Below are 23,548 nucleotides of genomic sequence, written 5' to 3'. Positions count from 1 at the left end.
AAAAAGATCGATTAAACTACTTACAGTTTGTTCTCAATTAAAAAATAAGTTTTATGAGTCAAAAAAACATTTTATCCTGAATATGCAAAATCAACTATTTCTCAAATAAATGAACCAATTTAACCTTCGTACTCAATAAAAAAAAATTATCTAATCAATGAACTTTGATAAGGAAAAAGCAAATAGCAGATTATTCTAATTATCAAATAAGTTTACTCAAAAGCAAAAACTTAAGAAACTAAAAACACTACTTTCTGCAAAACTAAATCTATCGAGAAAAGTGTTATAAACTTTAATATTCAAAATAATAATTACAAATGGCCTTCAAGAACAACTTTAATATGCGGCAATTTATTATTAACAGGAGTTAATGAAATCCTTAAATCAGGGAAAAGTTAAAGCAAAAGTTTTAAATGGTGTATCTATTAGAGACATGCATTTTAATTTAATCCCGCTTCTGAGAAAAGATCCTGCTAAACTAATTTTCCATATTGGAACGAACAACTGCATAAATAACTCATCGGAAACTGCTATGAATAAACTGAATGATCTTGTATCACAAATACCGATTCTAAATCCCTCCTGCTTCAACGCCGATTTGCTGCTACGATAATGCTAAAGCTCAGTTTTCATCCAAACACTAATCCGCAAAGATAAAAAGATACAAGTATTTAAACAAATGATAACTCAAATTTAACAAAAGAACACCTTGGGCTGCAGTGTCCACATTTAAACACGCGAGGAAAGGGTTAGCTATGAATTTTGTTGTATATCTTAAGTCATTTTGACAACTCCCATAAGCTAAATGATCACAAAACAACCTTATGTTACCCCAATGAAGAAAATAGTTACAAGTCTGTTTTGGATAAACTTTGGTTAAAACTCCAAAAAAATATAAGTATAGTATTCATCAGCATAAATTCTATACAAAATAAATTTACAGACATTACTTCCTTTATTAATTAAACTGTTGAATTTATATTTTTATGGAAAGCAAGTTAAATAAATCTTTTTTAACCAATCAGTTCTTATTAACAGGTTATAAAACTCCTTACATTCTTGAGATTTCTAATCTAAGCGGAGGTCTTCTTGTATATATTAATGAAAATATCCCTTCAAGAAAGTTAAATAAAGTACTTATACCTAATGAAGTGCAAATCATCACTTTTGAAATTATATTATAATATCGAAAATGGCTACTATTAGCTATTTATAGGCCTCCATTTCAGATAAATTTCTTCATCCATCTTAAAGAAGTGCTTGATTTTTATTTTATAATAAGCGACTTTAATTTAGAATAGCATAATAGTTCAATGAATGAATTTTTAGAAACTCTACCAATGCAGTAATTTAAAACAATCATCAATTTGTTTTAAATTGGTTATAAACCCATCTTGTATTTATCTCATCCTTACAGACAGAAAGTTTTGTTTCCAACATACAAATGCTGTTTGTAAGAGTGTGAGCGATTATGACCAGCTTGTTTATACAATGTTCAGATCTACTTTTTGCAAGCTACAACCCAAAAAACTATTAAATAGATCCTTCAAAAACTTCTCAAGCGAAATTTTTTCCGAAAAACCTAATAATGATTTAAAATCTTGTCAAGATATTTGCAAATTTAATGAAAGATTTAGTAAAATTGTGAATTTACATGCACCATTAAAGACTAAAATTGTCAGAGGCAACGACAAGCCATTTGTCACTAAACCATTTAGAAAAGCAGTTTTGCTTCGTTCATGCTTAAAAAATAAGTATCAGGCTGATAAATCTAAAATTTCTTTCTTATTGTATAAAAAACAAAGAAACATTGTTGTTAACCTTAATTGGAAAAATAAGCGAACGTAATTTGGATGCATCAATTTGCACACGACAACCAATACCTCTCTTTGGAGATTATGTAAACTATTTCTTTCAAGTAGGTCTGGTAATTACAATGAATGAATAACTTTGGGGGAAAATGGTCTAGTGATTTTTGACAACAATTCAATTTCAAATATTTTCAACAATTTTTTGATAAACGTCTCTTCCTCTGTTAGTAATGATGGTGAGATCTCTCAACATTCGATAATTTTGCAATAATCTGTTAAGACGGTTGTGAATAGATATTTAAACCACCCAAGTATCAAAATTATATAGAGAAAAATCTAAAATGATTTTCGAGTTTTAAACTTCATAAAACCACACTGAACGATATTTCCAAAATTCAATTAAAATTAAAACTAGCGGCGATATACCAGCATATATATTAAAGTCCTACGATAATATTTTTAAAGAAAGTCTCGCAAAATGTATTTCTGATGGGATATTTCCTTCCTTTTTAAAAATGGCGGATGTCATACCTTGTTTTAAGAAATCCTAATTTCTTAACTTTTGATAAAACTTGAGCTTTTTTACATTTTTTCAGATGTGAATCCAACAATTTTACATTTTTAATGTTCCATACCCGAGAGAATTTAGAAAACCATTGTTTTTAGACTTTATTAATTATATATAATATTAAGTAGTATGAGTTTGCCAATGAAACATCAAAGAGTCTATTTCTCTCCTTTAAAAACTTATTCTGTATCTTAGAGAAGTTGCCATCGCCAGATTTCCAATTTAATGATTTAAGATGACGCAGATTGATGTTCTTATTATAGAGTTTCAGTATCTTATCCCTGACTCTGGATTCACTAATGATAAAATCTTAAAGCCCTGCTTTCTTTCAAGCGTCTATTACAGCGGAGGCAACACATCTTTATTCAGAATTCTTGCAGAAACAATCTTTGCAGATTAGATCCCTGTTCTCATGCGTCTGAGGGCAGACTAGTATCATCTTCGCAGATTGAAATCTTCTTAAGTATTGATCAATAATTGATCTCAAGTAAAAATAGTCTCATTTTAATTCTCATTTTTTAAGTCTCATTTTAAGCAGTTAAGAGGAAAGGAGAAGGGGAGGGGGGTAGGTGGGGAAGAGATATTAGATTAAATATGTATTAAAGAGATTAAATATGTATTAAAGAGATATTAGATTAAATAGACCATTTTTAAATTCTATCAATGTTTCATAGTATATCTATATATAGAAAAATAATAATTTGTTCTACCTGACAGATTTTAGAACTGCATGTATCTCAGAATATTTCAATAATTGTCAGCTGGTTTATTGGAAGCTCATTGATTGTGTAATTTAGAAGAAACAGCAGTCTTCTTGGATTAGTTGACACGCCGTACTTTCTCTTCTCAGCATTTTTTTTTGTTTTTTTGAGTACGACCTATTTTATTTAATACTTTTATAATTAGTTAATGCTAAAAAAAATTTTTTTAAAGTTAAATCTAGTGTACCCCTAAAAAAATTACATTTAGCTACACAGTTTTCAAGTATTTGTATATTAAAGGTATACATAACTATTATAATTATATATGATAAAACTAGTTCATATTCAAACTCTAATTATTACTATAAGCTGCTAAAATCAAAAATAATAAACAAAGGTTGTTTAACTAGTCATCATTATCGACCCCCTCTGTGAGTCAGGCTCCAATGAATCTTCTGTGCAAAATAGGCTAGCTGGGCTACTTAATATAAAAATATTCGCCTGAAGATGATGGAGAAAACAAGAGGTAAAGGTAGTATCACAACTAATACAATAAAATCTAATAAACTTGAAGTCTCTTTTCATTGATTTGGAATTGACTTTGAATCGGAGCTTAGCTTAGATTTTTCAGGTGATAAAAGTTTACCCGATAGATTTAGTCATTCTACTAAATCTAAGATAATGATAAGTGCTGAAGATCTTGTACCCTGTACTGGTGCAGTTTCTGCCCAATACTGAGTTGGTATACGCCCACAAACTTCATTAGTAGCCGCTATTTGCAATAAAGCTGGTGTAAATCTAGAAGATATTAATCTATCAAGAAGTACAGTCCATAGAAAGAGATTCAAAAAGATCGAAATATTAAGAGATAAGCTTGGGCAAGAAATTATAACTACTCAAAAGGGAAAAAAACTATGTGTTCATTTTGATGGAAAAACGATAGAACAGATTGAAGAAGTTCAAAAAATAACTGTTTCTGTAGAAAGATTGGCAATCAGTGTTATATCCCCTGATATGAATGACACAGGTGTCATACTACTAGGTGTCATTCAGACACCAAGTTGTAGAGGTAGTGACCAAGCTGAAGCATTTTTGAATCTGCTAGAATACTATGACATTGTAAATCAAATGTTTGCTGTTTACTGCGACACTACTGCATCCAATACTGAATACACTCTGGAGCTGTTGTTATCTATAGCTCCATTCCCAATATTCCACTTATATGGTTTTTCTGTCAAAGACATATGCTAGAAATACATCTCACACTTAATAGGGGGTTTTGACTAGAGAGAGCACGAAGGGCCCCAAGGAACGAGCTATATGTCAAACTTTAGAAAAATTGGTGTTTTTTCAAGAAAGAGGTTGACAAGATGTATACTTTATCAAACTTTTTCAGATCTGTCTGGTATGCACCTTGGTTTTTAAAGTCGTATTTGGTTGCAAATTCACCCTCAAATGGTCTTGCCGCTTTCAAGAATGCTTTTTGCGTCTAATAAAAATATCCCGATCTTGGTTCAGCATTGGTTGCTTGTATGCAAAAACATAACTGGTACTTGTCTAAGCAATTGGTGCTGCTATATATAGCTGATAAAGATGTAGAGCAGGAAGTAAAAAAGAGATGTTGGATATATTAGTTCAGTATGACGTCCTTAACAAGTTCAAGATTAGAAAAATTAATTAAAAATTCACAAAAAATTTTTGCATAAAATTTTTTTGTAGTTTAATTCAGTCCGTAAAGAATAATGAATTGAATTGTGTTACCACAAAGATAGCCAGTTTTTTATTTGATACAAATATTACACAACAAACCAAATTTTTATAAGTTGAAAAAAATTCTGCCTATCTGTAGTAAAATACCTTAATTCGCTTTTACGCGTATGAACCGTGTACAGAACTGACTAAGATTATACCTTTAAAGCCTTTGTTTTTTATAATAAAAACAAAATTATATAACAGAAACATCGGAAATTTCGTGAAGTGAGATTGATTCAAGTATCATTTTACTTCTAAAGTTTTAAAGTTTCTTTTCTATACTACAAGCAGTGTTTTTTTCATTCTCAGATAATTGGGAAGTGCATGATATTGAATTGGTTAAGTTTTCTATTTTATTAACCTGTTCTGATAATATATGTTTCTTGTTAAAATATGTAGAAATGTCGACTTTCCTTTTCGCAGTTTTTTCGCTTATTTGTTAGTTGTGCAAAACTTTAAAATAGCGCTTGACATACAACATATAAAGCTTTAAAATACCACTTAATACTTTAAAAATTAAATTTAGAATTAAAAAACAAAAGTAAAATAAATATATATATTTATAAATGACCGATTATATTAACTAAACAGAATAAACGAAACCATGCGATCGCAAATTCGAAGCGATGAAAATTAATAAAGCAAAAAATAAAATCTAAGGTACTTGAGGATTAAAAAAATACTTTTTATCTTAATATTTTTCTTTATTTCAAATAAATAAGCGAACATTTACGCTAATCAACGACATCAACTTCTGCGCAGTGTCTTTGGCAACTTTTTTTCCTAATAATGTCTACTCTCTAATTAAATCTTTCACTGTACTTATTGCTTGCCACTCTTACGCAAATATCCTTTGCCAATTTCCGAAATTCATGCTTTTTGATATGAATTTGATGGCTCTCAAATTGCACCACTCTAAGGTTTTCTTAGAATAATGACAAGAAGCAAGATCAGGCCTGAACCAATAGGGGACTTTGTGACTTCGATAAAATGGAAAAAGTCTAGCTTGCGAGCATTCTTTGATGTAAACATCCAAGTTTAAAGTTAACGATATGACGAAAGCTCGAGATCTCAATCCGCATCTGCATATTGATTGCTACGAGTTAAGTTTCTTACCAAATTTATCAAATGATTTATACTTGAGCTGAAAAAAGAAGAATTAAAGAAAGTCGAACTCCTTGACCAACCAATTTGAAATTTTATACACCTCAGAAATGGCCAAATCTGCTGCATCAAAGTCACCGAGTCAACCGCCCGAAAAAGATATGTTTTCGAATCTGCTGAAAAAGCACTTGACAACTTTAAAAAGCGAAATAGACGCCAACCCATACTTTTACCTCGCACCTTAAAACCTGTTACCAGAATCCTAAACTGTGCTTATTTTAATGCAAAATTTTCTCGGTTCAAATACGGGATGAAATTCCCGACAATCTTCCTAATACTGAAATACCTGCGTCGAACTCAGGGCTTTACCAAAACTTGGCGAGACAAAATTTATGTGTGTTTACCAACCTCTTTGTACAGCATCAAATGTTTCTAAAACCAAATTTAGTATTTTGTTCTAAATAAAACCATGTTCAGCCCCTTGTCATCCGCAAATTAGCGTCCAAAAAACGTAATTTTTACAGACATTATGAAAGATCACATGATAACTCCGTTCTTGCAAATTACAAGAGTTGTTCTTGTTTATACGATGCTGCAATTATTAAAAATTGGATTGCTAGAGAAAAAAACATTGTACAAAAAGAAAACTTAATGCAATTTTTCTCCTACATCAAGTCCAAATCAACCTGTCTAAATTCTGTTCCGCCTTTTGTAAAATCCGAAGGCCTTCTTTGTATTAATGATTTTGAAAAATCAACCCTTCTTAATAACTTATTTGCTTCAGTGTTTGTCTTGACAACGGTACCATACCAGTGTTAAATCTTCCACATCATGATAATTCTTTGAATAAAATTCTTTTTTCTTACGGCTCTGTTGTATCTGCTCTTCAAAACCTTCCATCTAATTATCAAATTCACTCGACGGTTTTCCGGCTCTACTTCTGAAATCACTTGCTACTACTATTGCCGTCCCGCTTTCAACCCTTTTTGAATTATCTATGTTAACTAGTGTAATTCCGAAAATTTAGAGAACCGCTATTGTGCGTCCAAAAAAGGTAACCACTCTTTACCTTCCAAATACAGATCTATTTTAATTACTCGTATTATTTGCAAAGTTATGGAGTCTATTATCGACAAAAGCTTAAAAACTTTTTTATGCCTAATAAATTTATCTCTATCCATCAGTTTGGCTTCCTAAAACGCAGATCTACAGGTAAACAAATGTTAGCTTCTCTAAATGAATGGAACACAGCTGTTAACAAGCATAAGGTAGTTGATTTTATATATATTGATTTCGGCCATCGACTCTGTTTCACTTCCCAAATTATTGCACACATTAAAATCTTATAACATTAGACACGAAGTTCTTTATTGGATTAGAAACTTTTTAACTGACCGTTTTCAATAAGTTTGCTTTAGTAAATCTTACCCAAATTATGTCCTTGTCCAGAGTGGAATATCCCTAGAAACTGTATTGGCTCCCACTTTACTTTTAATATTTATTAACGATATAATTTCCATTATTGAGGGTGACTGCGGAATAAAGGTGTTTGCAGATGACAGCAAATTATACCAAGCGAGAGATAAAAACACTAGCAATAATGCAGACCTTTTAAATTCCTTAAAAAGCTTTTCCAATCGGTCAACTTATTGGCAACTAAAAATAGCGTTCAATAAATGTTTTCACATATGTTTTGAAAAGTCTTTATTACCTATTCCTTAGTACTCATTTTTTCCAGATACCGCGATAAACACGGTTAACTGTATTGATAATATTGGTATCAATGTATCATCAGATAACAAATTCTGAAAGAATTGTTCTCGTATTGCCAAAAAAGCCTACTCTCGTCTTTACTTACTTTTCAAAACTTTTATCAGAAACGATCCTCATTTCCTAGAAAAAGCTTATAAAGTATATGTACGACCTATCTTAGAATTTTGCTGCCCAGTGTGGAGTCCTTACCTTCTAAAAGATATTTGTTGTATCGAAAAAGTCTAAAGATATTTCAGCAAAATTACCAGTAAAAGATGTCATATTATTTATTCTGATTATTCATCGAGACTAATTTTCTAGATCTCGATTTTCTTGAATACCGTAGGGTCAAATTTGATCAATTTATGGTATACAAAGTTGTACACAATCTTGTCAATTTACCTCTAAGTTCTTTACCTTTTCCAACTGTCACTACAGCACTAGGTGTACACCAAAATTATTATTATTAAAACAGTTTATCCATTAAAAAAAAAAATATTAAAGAGAAGTATATATACAAAAGGTTTTTTAATTTTAAAAACTAACGAGATCTAAAACTGATAGTTATGAATTCTTTCTGCTTTTGCTTTTTGGGTTTGGTTTTTTTGTAAGAATATCAATTTTCTAGTTATACATACCCTAACACACACACACACAAACTCACTCACACAAATACACACACATATTGTAATATTTAGTAAACAATAAAATATAATTTTAAAATTATTACCTAATTCTTAGAAACAGTGTTACTTCTTTACTTCTTAGTTTTTGTATTTATAAACAGTGAAAGTTGTTTAGGAAACTTTTTTTAATTGGAAAAAAAAGTTTCACTCTACCCTTATGTTTAGGGAGAATGAAATATGCATATTAATAAAAAATTAAATTTGCATATTGATGAGTAATTAAATATGCATATTGATGAGTACTTAATCAAAAAATGCTACCAAATATAACAACTAAAAAAAAAAAATGATATTAGCAATTCAAACAACAGCAATTTAATAAAGAAAATTTTTTTATTTATGTGAAAATGTTGAGTCTTTAAAAGGTTCTGGTGTTTAAATTGAGTTGTAACTTGTGCCGCACTTTTTGGTTTGATAAAACTTGGTGCCTTTTATATATCGCCTTGACATGCATGTTTGACAAAGCCTTACCTTGCATTTTGAATTTTAGCACTGATGCTATTCTGACTGCTGAATCTTCGCTCAAAACTGCGGCACTTTTTACACTTGACTTAGTTTGCTTCTGTTGTTATTGTTTGAGTTGCTAATTTTGACTTATTTATCTGCTGCTCATCATCAAAGTCAAACTTATGTGGTTTCCTAGTTTGTTTTGCTGCATTCTTACTATCAGCATTTCTCAATCTTTTAAATATTTTATATTTATCGAGACATTTCCCTTCGCATCTTGGCACGTCTACATATTTTTTTTTTCTTTGTACAACGAGTTGGATGCCGGAAAGCTGCGGCAAGCAATTAGGCCAACCGTAATTGTTTATTAACTTCTTTTTGAATTTCTTTTTGAATTGCGAAAAAATATATACGGATTGATTGATCAGTTTAAACAGAATAGTTGGAGTATTTTATTCAAATCCATAGTTCACCATTTCCGTTTCTATCTCATAACTTTTTACCGATGGCAACAAATTTAATTTTGAAAAAACATTCTTGACTGTTACAAAAAGTTATACAAGTATACTTTAAAGTTCTATGCCTGTTATACTTTATTAAGTTTTTTTTTTAAGTTTTATTTTTCAACAAACAAAAAATAAAAGGAATAAAATTATTACGCGATCAAAAATTTGACCATTCATAGAAAAAAAATTATTTACTTTTTATTGAAATTTTATATAACTTTATTCAAAAAAGATTCTCCACAGCATGATCAAAAAATATTAACAAATTCAATTAATAAATAAGAGCAAAAGAATAAATATTGTTGTAACTATTTCATTCTATCCTCTATTTCATTCTACCCTTTATTTCATTTGATCAGCTTTATCTCTATTTGTTTTTATCCTTTTTTTTTTTTTTTTAATCAAGAAATTTAACTTTTCAATCTCTTTTTTGACTTTAACATTTATTGTATTTACATTTCATTGTTTAAGCCCTTCTAGTTTTTTTTTTCAAATAATTTAGATAATTGTCATTTTTGTATATGTTATAATCTTGAAAAATGCATTTTAAATGGGGTTGGTTAATTAAACAAAATGGCGCTTACTTTATAATGCAACAATTGATGCCCTTGTATATGTATATATATATATACTATAAATATTTTTTTACAGCAAAACATATATAAGAAAAAATAAAAATAAAAAAGCAAGCAGATAGGAATAATATTGCCGATAGGGATATTCCATAATTTTAGGTAATCAACCTTTTCTTGAGTTTATGTTGGAATTAATGTGTACTTTTAAAAAGAAAAGATAAAACAAATTGGATAACTCTAGCTAAATAAACTCTAAGATATAAATAACAGGATTTGTACATTTTTGTGAACAAATTCAATAAAATACAAATAGAGTGTTCAATGTTCTTAAAGAACAGTGCAATAATTAATTAGTAGAAAACACTTTTCTAACTTTTTTCTTCAACTCTAAGTTTCATTATTGCTGGATTATCAGAAAGAAACTCTTTCTGATGATCAAGCAATGGTGAAACTTAAAGTTGAAGAAAAAAGTTAGATAAGTGTTTTTTACTAATTTTTATATATATATATATATATATATATATATATATATATATATATATATATATATATATATATATATATATATATATATATATATATATATATATATATATATATGTATATATACAGTCGCGGCACAAAGTAAGGACAAATCCGACAGAATCTAGCATTTTTTACATTTAAGAGGTTCTAACGAAAGAGATTTTAAGAGATGTATGTTTTCTTATCTAAACTATTGAACACTACATACAGAGTGAACACATATGTAAAATAAACATTGTTTTATTAATATTTGGTATGGTTTCCACGAGCTTTACACATCACACACCTCATACGGCTAGGCATTGAGGCAAAAAGACCATTGATTGTTGTCTGTTGGATATTGTTCCACGCGCCTTGTAACAATACCCACAGGTCATCTAAATTGGATGGTTTCTTTCCCTCAATGCTCTTAGACATGACACTCCATAAATTCTCGATGGGGTTCATGTCTGGACTATGAGCAGGCCAGTTGAGTACGTCCACTCTATTTTGACGAAGGAAATTGGTTACCTTCTTTGCTTTATGACATGGCGCATTGTCATGCTGGAAGATAAACCGATTTCCTTTTCCAAACAGAGTATCAGCAGATGGTAGCATTGAGTCCTGAAGCACCCCAATGTATTGGTCTTGATTCATGGACCCAGTGCACCAATATAACTGCCCTACCCCGTGTCCAGACGTGCACCCCCAAATCATAACACTACCACCACAATGTTTCACAGTTGGTGCAATACAGTCTTTTTTAAACTTTTCACCAACTCTTCTTCTAACAATCAGTCTCTTTGCCCCACAGAATAGTTGAAATAAACTTTCATCGGAAAAAATAACGTTTTTCCAGTCCTCGACAGTCTTTGTGCTCCCTGGCAAAGACCAACCGTTGCCGGACATTGGCGGCAGAGAGCAAAGGTTTCTTTGCTGCCACACACCCTCTTAATCCGGCTTTTTGTAGTCTCTTCCGCATAGTTCTGGAGGCCAAATTAACTCCATGTTCCTCCGACAGTCTCTGGCTTAGTTGTGGTGCAGTCAGGCAACGATCCTGAAGTGACATGCGGACCAGTACCCAATCGGTATGAGCCGTCGTCTTCTTTGGCCTTCCGGAACGTGCCTTGTCTACTGTAGAACCTGAATTCTGATATTTCTTAATAATTTTCCTGATGCCGCTTGCAGTAGAACCAAGAATTGTTGCAATTTTACTATAATTTTCACCATTTTCTGCCATGAAAACAGCACAGAGGCGCTCTTCCAGGGACAAGCGACGATATTTTACCATTTTTTCTACAACAAAAAGTACTGATATTAGATCATTAAATTAAACTAAAACAGACAAAATAATATTAATACTGATAGTGAAGCTGCCAAAATGGAAGCAGATGCTAATAAAACACAAAAAAGTTGGCTAAAGTAAAAAAACTTGGTGGAGAATACCTTAAAACTCAATAGTTACCCTTGACTGCTGATTCTCAGTAACCATATCGGGCTTTAGATGGCCTTAAATGACCTTAAATGGTATATACTGACTCAATATGTAATTGGTAATACAATAAACAAATATGATAAACATATGATATTAAATATGAATGAATTAAAATATGATAAACAACTTTCCAATGTGTTATATTAGTTTATCTAAAAAAACATGTGCTTGTTGCTAAGGTAAACAGGAAGTGCAAAGATATTGACGTGTCAACACAACAGAGATCAATAAATGTAGCTATGACGCTTTCATCTGGTAATTATTTGGACAAAAGTTGCAGTGATTTTGAATTTCTGCTGTATTTGTCCTTACTTTGTGCCGCCACTGTATATATATATATATGTATGTATATATATATATATATATATATACATATATACACTCTTGCATAGTTGTTTTTAAGAGTCGTTTTTTATAAATATGAGGCGAGTTTAACTACTTCATAAGAAAATCTGAAATTTTGAGACCATAATTCAAAGCTGTTCAAAAGTTACTGCAATTTGAAGTTTCATAAGTCGTTGACATTTTTCAAAGTTTTCACTGTTTTGATGTAGCAATTTCATCCAGTTAAAAAAATTGTTTGAAATAAGAGGAAGTACTAACTTTTTCATAAAAGAACATAAAATCAAGTTTTATACATCAAGGAAATAAATTGAGTTTTTAAAATATCTGCAACATATTTTTTCACGTTAACCAAGGAGCATTCAATAACGAAAATTATGTACTATTGAGCACCAAGTCTCTATTTAATCTAGGCTTATATTAGCATGTTATAAGTCTTTAAGAAAGAAAAACTTTTTTTTTACTGCAGTTACAGTCGAACTGATTTAAAACTCATTCTTAGTCTAAAAATCATGTCTCAAAACCTCACTTGCATTAAAAACTACAACATTTATGCTAACTTTGAGAAGCAAAAGATCGATGAGCCGACGAACTATTGACTTTTAGTTTTTTAAAAATGGTTTATATACCTAAATCTTTCAATAAATTAAAAGAGTTCAATGGGTGGTTTGCCTAAATGAAGATATCTTTGATATAAAATAACTTTCGACAGAAAAAAACTGCAAGAATTGGTAGCTATTTAATAAATCAAATTTTTCAATTTTGGTTGGTCTCTGGCAGTTGTTTAATATTTGAAATTTGTTTCTATGTGAACCCTGAATTCAAATATGTAACTTATTTTAGCTATAATAAAGTAGATTTATGATTTAAATTAAATTATTTAATGCCTTTAAAAAACAAAAAATAAATACCATAATTTTTTTATTAGTGTACATTATATTATGATATTTATAATACCATTTCAATAATGTATTTTTATTATTATGTATAATTTAACAGAATTTTATGTATAAATTTAAATGAAATTTGTAAAGTGCAGAGTTTGAACTGAAGTGATAGAAGAGTTTGATTCAGAGTCGAAACAAAATAAAACAGTTAAGTGATAACATGACTGAACATAATAATTTTGATTATACAAAATGCTGTTTATTTTCTTAAGGTTCATGTAGGGAACATTTAAGATCAAGACGAACGGAATTTAAATGTGACAAGTTAAAACAAGTGTTTGCTGATGGTTTTAGCAAAATAACATGTAGTTGAATCGCGAATACATGTAGAACTAAGTAATGAACAAGTTGTATGTACTTTTCACGAACAGAAGTATGACAGATGCTGGTATGTACCAATGTAATTCTTACATCCATGCCATAAAGCTCATCAACAAAAAGATCTTCGAAAAGCAACAAGAGACCCATATGAAAATAATAATAAATGTTTTTCTGGTTCTTTTCCAATATCTGGTCAGCTGTGGAGAATTCACAGAGACAACATGTTTCTAACTCATGACCAATTAGAGAATGATCCTATTTACACACTTGATTTAGAGTCTTTAGAAAGCTCTTTTTCTTCAGAATTTGTTAATGTGTTCTTAGCGACAAGCGCTCCAGATATAAGCCCTGTAAAATGGCATATTAGAGAAAACATATATCAGTGAGGGATCAACTTTTACAACCACCTACGATAAATGAAAGTTCTGTGAGGCGGTAGATAAATTCGGAGATTATGGACGACACAACGCAACTATTATCAGTTATTCCGGATGAATTGATACTGCTACATGTAGCTTATCAAAACACTCAAACATTCAGCTAGTTCGGGTGCTACTGAGCATTCTAAATCATCCCAAGGTACATTTGACTAGATAAACCCAAAACCATATCAATTGCTCCAAAAAATCATACTCGAAAATTTCGAGAATCCCTGGAAATAAACAAAGCTAAAGTTTAACGAGAGTTTCGAAGTGGCAAAAATTTTTAATAGGGATGATAGTGGTAACTTAACAATAAAAGCTTGGAGGCCATTTTTATCAGATTATCTGACGTCAACATTTAATTCTATTTCGTAATTTCTCTTGCTCTTTTTAATGTTAACTTTTTAACGGTTTATTTTTATTATAACGATTTTCTTTGTAACGATTTTTATTTATTATACCTGATGACGTTGATCACAAAAAATCAGCGAAATGTAGAATAATATGTATTAAAATAAAAACAAAGTAACAATTGAATATTTTTAAGAAAAATTTATACGCATTGAATTTTACATAAAATGTAACATACACGGCTCAGAACATGGTAGGCCGATGTTTGTAATATCTAAAAGTAACAAAGTAAATTTTAAATATTTAGTAATAAACACATTATTTAAAAGTTTAAACTAATTTATAGGCAGCTGGATTGACTCTTATTATTAGTGGCGCATTAAATATCGATTATTTTGAATATTATATGCTATATTTTGACAAAGAATGTGCTATATTGACGAGCCTAACTATCAGCATTGGTGTCATTGCCTTGCTAGTATCGCTACTAGGATGTTATAATGCAAGAACAGCTTACGATAATGAAAACTCGAATATTTACCAATGTTTTTAAGTTTGGTTTCTCATTATGTTTGTTTTTACTTTTGCTATTGGTATTATGGCATTTACCAATTTCACAAAGGTATGCTATTTCTTTAATTTTAACTAAATTTAGTAAACACACTGACTTTTTTACTTACCTTAATTTATTTTTATTATTATTTTTTTAATTAATTTGTTTGATTACTTTAATTTAATTTTTATATATTAATATATTAATACAAGTTTAGCAATGCAGTCCCATTTTTATTTCATTCTAATTTTTTGAAAAACTTATATGTAAGCTTAAACTAACCAAAGTATTATTATTATCATTAGCAAAGTATCAAACCAAATTTATGAATCAACCGAGTTAATCCAAAGTACAACTTTGGGTAGATTAGAATGAGCAATAAGCTATTTAATTATATGAGTTGAGATCTTTATTAAGTAAAAAACATAATAAAGTAATAAATAATATTTAACAAAAACAACCATTATTACAACTGTATTACTTTAGTTTTTTAAAAGCATTTAAATAACAACAACAGCAAACAACTCCAAATAACAAGCTATTTATTTTCCTTAAATCATTTATACGATGGTGTTAATAATATTAATAATAATAACAATAATAATAATAGCAATAATAACAATTATAATAATAATAATAACAATGATAATAATAATAACAATAATAATAATAATAAATACTGATATACAAAGTTTTAAGTTAATAAAAAAGACATGTAATTTAAACTTACAATGGTCTGCAGTTGTTTCTTCTGTTAAAAAGTAAACTTTTAGGCTTAAACTTACAAAGCATAGAAAAAAATCTCTCCTTAGGTTGAAAATAGAGAGAGCTTTTCTCAAAAAGTTTTTAAAACAGAATTTTCTCTACTTTTTCTTTACATTTACATTGCATAATTATACAGTATATATATACAATATAATTATACAATACAGTTATACAGTACTAGTAGTTAGCAACCCGTAACACGGGTTAGTAATAAATAAATAACAATTTAACTTGATATATTATCTGACAAATATAAAATACAAATTCATCTATTTGGGCTGCCATTGTCCAGATTTTTTCGCTGAAAATCGCCATAAAAGTTTTAGCTTAGCATTGTGCTCTCCTTCTAAAAATTGGGACAATAGTAACCTTAAGCTTTTATTGGTCTTGGCATTTAGTAAAGACGACCAGAGAAGGAAAGCCAAGTAAAGCTTACCAATACCAAAAGAAAAAAAAGATCATCTCAAACTACAAAAACATTATTTTACAGATTTAATATTGTATTTTAGAATAAGTAAGTTTATTAATAAAGGGGAGCATTATTTTTTATATGTATTATTGTGTTCATTAATTAGTGACTCGTAAAACATTTCTTAAACATGGTCAAAATCAATTATGGTAACAAAAAATACATTAGAGCTTAGTAACAACAGAGTGTTCCCATAGTGATCTCCTTTATCAATAAACTTTCGCTAAACAGAAGAGACAGACACTGTTTCAAAGACACTGTGTTGAAAAAGTTACAATAAGTTATTATATTAATAAATTAGTTATTGTTTTTAATGGCATTGGCAAAAAACATATATTAGCACAAAGTAGCAATAGCACAATTAACTATTAATGAAAAGGCTTTTTAATGTTAGCACTAAACAAAATTTTTACCTCAATAGTTTAGAATCCCAAATTCTTCTTAAGTGTTAATAATGATTAACACAGTAAATTTCATATCATATGAATTTACTAAATTAAAACCATGTTACAACAGTAAGTAAACTAATAAAGCAATGACAATTAACAAAAAACAAAAAAACAAACAAATACAGTTATGTTTGAACTTCAAAAAAAATATGTAAAATTGTTTTACTTAAGGCTAATCATAATCAGTTATTTGAAAATATACTAAAATTTGATTCGTAAAAAAATGCGGTGACTAATATTAGAACTAAAACATATATATAACAAATTTGATAATAGTCTAATTTTTTACTTTCATAAAAAAAGTTATTATAATAATCTTTACCTTATCAGTCGTGATATCGTAGAATATCTGAAAGTAATGAGAAACAAAGTTGAGTATAATAAAAAGTAGATATATGTAAGGTTGAATTTTAGTTAAAATATAAATTATAGCACTTATCTGATGGGTCTAAGAAATTATAACTGGTAACTTTGAAAAAAGAAAAAAAAAGGAAAAAGATATGTAGCTTAACAAATTCTAGTATTTATATTTTGATACTGATTATAGTAAGATTTATACTTCGTCTTAGTTCTAAAGTGTCTTAAGTAAAAAATAACTAACAAAAATTAAGACCACCTAACACTATATTGTGCCAAGTAATACCATAACTTAGTAACATCTCTTGACTGGCAAGGATTACAATCTTGCTTTACGCACTGTTAAGTAGCACGACTTTTTAAACTTTAAAATAAAAAAACAAACAGAATATAAACATATATAAGCTTTGAACATATTATGTTTTATAAACTAATAACATTAACTCTATTACACGTAAAAACATACCTATCATAAACTATTAATTAAAATTTGAAAATAAATTTGTGTACTTTTTTTTACCACACATCATTATAGCGATTGCAGGCAAAAGTAATAAAAAGATTTGACAGACCAGATCTTTTTATTACTTTAACTTTTTAATTGTAACCATAGCATTTTCATAGTTTTTTTTAAGACTTCCTAAGCAAATAGAAAACCATAACGCACCCTTGTCTAACATTATGATTGTTACCAAGGTTGCTTACATCTTCATGTAAGGCATCATACTGCATAGTCCTCAGTTTGCTTTTGTTATTTTTATGAAAGCAAAACACTGCTCTTCAATTTTAAAAAATGCGGAAGCAGCATATTGCTGATATAGTTTCTTGCCATGATTTAACATGATTTCTAACCAATGTTGCATGTTCAGGGTTGCGAACAAATTATGCTATTTCCTGGAAAAAAGTGTATAAGACGTAGGATCTAAGTTAGCTGACATACTCAATATAACTTCTAAATGACCTTTTGGGTAAATAACTTCCGTGGAAGCAGGTGGAACACCATCTTCTTAAACAAATACAACTGCAACTTAACTAACCATAGTTTGCAAATAAAACATCAAATTATGTAAGCGAAGTTGGTTGCGATGTTATTGCTTTATAAAATTTACTGCTGCAAGTGAGTCAGAGATAATCAGTTGATAATGTTGGGGAGATATCTTGATCTGGCCTAAGATTACCTATACAATAAAAAACTTGACCACATATTTTAAAACATGGTGACCTACGATTAAACCACATTATCAGTAAATAAAGCAAAACAAAAACAGGCATATTAAATTCTAATATATTTAAAAAAATTGATATTGGAATTTTGATATATAAAACTTCCTGTAAGTATTTGTAAGTCTTGTAAAGACTGCAGAAAAGTGAAAATGGAGGCAAAATTACCTTTCTATTTTAGTAACATAAAAAATGTGCTTCATCAAGAAATTTTTTAGCGCTGCAATGATGACAGATCTGGTTCATTTCTCCTAAATAATTATAATCAAGAATAGTATCACTTTTTGCTATACAATACATTCTTTTTGTCTAGCAACATTTATTAAATTTTGAGAATGATTTATATCGTCTAGGCCAATCTCTTTTATTTATGTGATTTTTACTTTCAACTTAAGTTACCATGATGTTCTAATTAAGGTATAAATTAATTTCTTCTTACCGAGCAGTATTCTGCTCTCCAGTGAGGACAAGACATTGTTTTATTTTCAGATTGAAAACAAAAGACAGGTTGGGTATACACTGAGAAGGCTGCAAGTTCGAAACCTATCCATTCAAAGAAGAAAAATGTCCTTGAAGCTTACTTTAACTACAGTAACGGCAACAGTAACAAAAAGATTCTAATGTAGTTATTGTTGGTACTTGTTGGCTGTTTTTCTGAGTCTAAAGATTCAGAAAAACAGTCCACAAGTACCAACAAGAACTACAAAAAAACTAAAACTGCAACCAAATTAGTGACATTTTCAAAGTTATCAACAAGCAAAGCAGTAACCATCTGTCGACAATTATATCAAAATGGGATCAACATTCAGATACCTTCACAGTCTGGTATATTTAATATAACTATTATAGAAGCTGTTAAAATTAAAATGGTGGCGGTTTGTTTTGCAGCAGCTATTATCTGTGTTACTTCTATTTGAGAATTTAGCGATACATTGATAGTTAGTTGTAGTAAATAAATGAAACACTTGGTAGAATTATAATCTGCATCTCGTACACCTTTCATTATATTGGCTCCACTGTCATGGATAAAAAAATGAATTTTGCTATGTAAAACGTTCCATCTTTCTGCAATATTATTGAGTTCTTTTGCAATATTAATACCAGTATGTAAACCAGTAAACGGCTTCATCAAACAGTATGTTCAAAAATAAAATCTGGAGAAATCCAATGCGCAGTAAAACTTAAGAAACTTTGGTTGTATGCTGATATGGTCACATGTCAGATATCACGAATACTGCTGTTGTTTATGAAAAACTAGCTTCAATTTTAGTGCAAGTTCTATTAAATATATGAGGGATAATTTTCTCAGTCATGAAGTTGCAACATCGTATTTTGTATTGCGGTACTACTTTTTTCACAAGCTTGTAGGTTGGTAGAAGCCAACTCGTTCAACTAGTGGTGACAGTTCGTTGACTAAGGCAATCATTTCTCCAATTAAATAATTGTTTTTTATTGATTACATATCATTAATATTCCATCAAAATTTCCTTTTACCTGTCTCTTTCAGAATAAACTGTTTCTGTTTTAGCATACCTGTTATTGATGGTATCTTTGAATCGGTAAAAATGAGAGAGTCCTCATTTTTTCTCCCTCTTTGCTCCCTCCAGTTAACTTTGCCAGAATGCTTGTTTTGAAAGTGATTTTCAAGAGAATTTGTTGCTAGAAACAAAAAACTTAAACTTAGAGTAATCAAAGTAATTAAAGTACTGAATAATTACGTACGAATAATTGTTAAACTCAGTGAACTTTCGAATCCATTGAGACTGGAAATTCCCAGAACAAATCCATGTGCAGAAAGAGCTATTAAGTTTCTTCTTTAAAGAAAGAGAATTTCCAGCTTAGATTTATTTTGCCTAACAAAGCATAGAAATTTTATTTTACGCTTTAATTAGGCCGAATACTATACAACAACTTTTCGATATAAACTGTAGTTTTTCGTACTTTTAGAATTTTTATTTAAGTTAGAAATTTTATATTTATTTGCAATTTAGAGAGTTATGATCTAAAAATAAACTGTTAAATGCTTAAATAATGCATAAAATAAATCTCTAATTAAAAAAATGAAAGAAATAAAAAATAAAGAATAAAAAACTGTTTAACAGTTTTATCCATAGGCATTTATGGTAAATTCGAAGCTTTTGGTTTGTGGGTAACCTTTTTCAACAATCAAATTGAGTTTATGTTTTTTTTCTTACTTTTGTACAAAATTTTATCAATTTATGACATAGGACAAGTGACACAATGAAAAAATGGCATATAAGGCTCTAAAAGGGATAACATCATTCTTATAGCCTTAGATATTAATTCATTAGTAGATGTATTGAACATTTCTGTATGATGTTTATTCGTATGATACTAAAATACTAAAATGTTTTGAATCACAAAAAGAACCAAGAAGATTTTCTGTTCTGGTTTTATCTTTAAATACAGTTTCAGCATTTCTGTTTACTGAGTTTATAACGCAAAAATATCTACTTTTGAGACAACAGCTTCCATTATTCTTTGCATTATTTTTTTGTTTAAAAAACTGCTGCTCTTAAAAATTTCTTTAAGTCCCTGAGTATTTTGAACTACTACTTGAGAAGGACATCTATCATTCTTTTGATAGCTGATATTGTTTTCAAATGGATAGACTGTCACACCATTAAAACAAACTCATCCTTTTTACTTTAAAAGCTAAATGGTTTAAACAATCACCTTAGTATTGTTCTCGAAACAAAAATGAAGTTCATGATACAACCTTATTGAGTAAATAAATCTTTTTCGTACACGATACGTATAGCTACACTAAAATCAAGAATATGGATGTATTTTTCTTTGCTTAGTACATATTTTCAAACCAGTCCCCCAAAATATAAAATAAAAGTTCTGAATTTATAGGCTTTCCACAACTTAATATCTTTAAGATTTCTTGCTTTACAATTAAACTTTATACAAAGGTATTCTTTTAAGGAACATAAGTAAACCGTTAATAGATTAATTTGCCCAGATGACAATTAAAAAGGAAGCAGTCCTTCTTTCTTGATACAAAATAATCTTTTAGTACAACTAAGGTCCACTCAATTCATTGTGTCGAGAGAGAGAGCTGCTTTATCATAACTACTTTAAGTGACTCCAAGACACTGATACTCTTGAGATAATTTTTCTGATTTTTTTTACTCTAAATGTTTTAGCTGCGCGTTAAGTACCAGTGTACATAAACATCAGTCGACCATTATAGGTCGCTTCCACATTCCAACAATCACATTATAGCAACTGACGGTTATAGCGATTGTATTAGAGTTTTAGCTGGTGCATCACAAATAAAATACCTTTACTTGTATGATTTTTCTATCATTATCAATAATGCCATTTGCCATAAAAATTTTTAACTCCCCTGTTTCCAAGAACTCTAAGCTAGATGAGTTCTGCAATCCAAAATTTAATGCCACAACAATTAGACTTTTAAAATTATTTAGCAATTAGAATTTTATTTTAATTTAGTTTCACAAAATTTTTTAACATAGCACCTGGTTGGCAAGAAAGTTTATCAGCATAACACCTTCAGTGTTACACCAGGTTGGCTAGAAAACTTTTCAACATAACACCTTCACTGTTAAATTCTAACTCCACAAAGTCAATATAATAGCTTAAAACAGATCTCAAAATTTCGATCTTTTATCTTCAAGTAGGTATTACCAACTAAACTAACAAAGAAAAAAATAATGCACATAAATACGCTTAAAAATAAAACAAAACAAAAATACAACTAAATAAAAATTACATAACTGCAAAATAATATTAAAAGTAAAGTAATGCAAAAAAATATTTTTTAAATAAATTTAATAAATAAAGTATTTTGGAAGGTTTACAAATTTGACTTTTTAGAAACATCTAATTTTCAGGGCGTTTTCAATAACATCATAGTTTGTGCTGATCTACACAAATGTGATTACGCAAAATTTCTAACAATGCATTTACTTTTGTTAGAGCATTGAACAGCTAACAGCTCATTGGCTAGGTCTTTTCTTAATATAAGCAAAACATCTTTGTTACATTCATAATTACTGCTCTTAATATCAGTGATGAGTTCTTAAGTTCGTTCTGGTGCATTTATGGATTTCAGTCATATTAAGTCTTATCAGTCTAAACATGTACTGTCGATCTATTCCTATGTTAATGAATGGTAACCCCTCACTGAGTCCTCTTCTTTACTTCTTCTTGGATTATTATTCACTACTGACCTCTCGCAGAAACCATATAGACAATAGATTTCAAAATTAAAATATGCTAAGGTTGTTTCTCTTGATTGTACTTGTCATTATATTACTTCTGATTCCCTTCTCTACTTCTACAAATTTCTAATTCTTCCTTGTATGAAGTACTGTTGTATTGATCCGTTATTCCATCATCGCAAGATTGCATCTTCTTTTCTTTTCTGCAAACACTACCATGGTCGCTGCTTAAAGGACCTATCATCTCAAATGCAATCAACCAAAACTCATTCTTGCTTGACTCTTCATTCAGCAAAGTTAAATCCTTTTACTGTATCTGGCTCTGCACGCTTTTCAACCCTTTGGAACTCTCTCCCATCTTCAGGCTTTTCTGACTTTACAACCTACAACTTTTTAAGTCAAAAATATTGAAGTCTTTTTAAGACTTCAACCTTTTTCTAATACTCTACCTTATTCTAATATTCTACTAATACTACTAATATATACTTACATAACACAGTAATATTATCATTTTGAATATGTTATTTAGTAATAAATTTATAAGTATAATTTTATACTTGTTTGAAAATGTTTGAATGTTTGAATTTTTGCACGATCAGTTAACAAAAATAAAATGTTGCTTATAACCGTAAAATATAATTATAATCTTAAATACTGATGCCTTTTTTAAAAAAAGTAGTAAAATACAAAACGTTCAACAGCGGATCGATGGCGGCAAAACGCTAAATCTTCAGCAATGGTCCGTTGGCGGCAAGCTAATTTTGGAGCGACAGCGTTTCGATATAGGACCTTCTGCAATTCGCGCTTCAATTTTGAGGCATAAACCTTCCAAACATTATTTTTGTAATTTTTTTTGAATTTAGCACTTATCTTTGGCGAAATTGTTTATCATTACTACTACATGACCAGATCCAAAACAATGCATAGATAACACATTTTAAACTTTTTTGAATTTCTTAAATGAAATTATTAGCTCAAGCACTTATGGTAAATCAATTAGTCTATTTTAACCAAATACGCGGTTAACAAATATTAATAAAGAAAAATCTAAAATAATAATAGAAATAATATCAAGATTGAGATTTTCAAGTACAATTCACATATCATAATAAAGGTATTATCTAAAACATTATGTATAATCTCGATAAATTAATGTTTAAACTGCATTTGGCAACTCTAAAACCTTTTCAATATAAAAATAAATATTTAACACTTCATTTGGATACTACATACAGT

Source organism: Hydra vulgaris, chromosome 11, assembly GCF_038396675.1.
Source record: "Hydra vulgaris chromosome 11, alternate assembly HydraT2T_AEP".
Taxonomy (NCBI): Eukaryota; Metazoa; Cnidaria; class Hydrozoa; order Anthoathecata; family Hydridae; genus Hydra; species Hydra vulgaris.
This window is presented reverse-complemented; position numbering follows the sequence as displayed.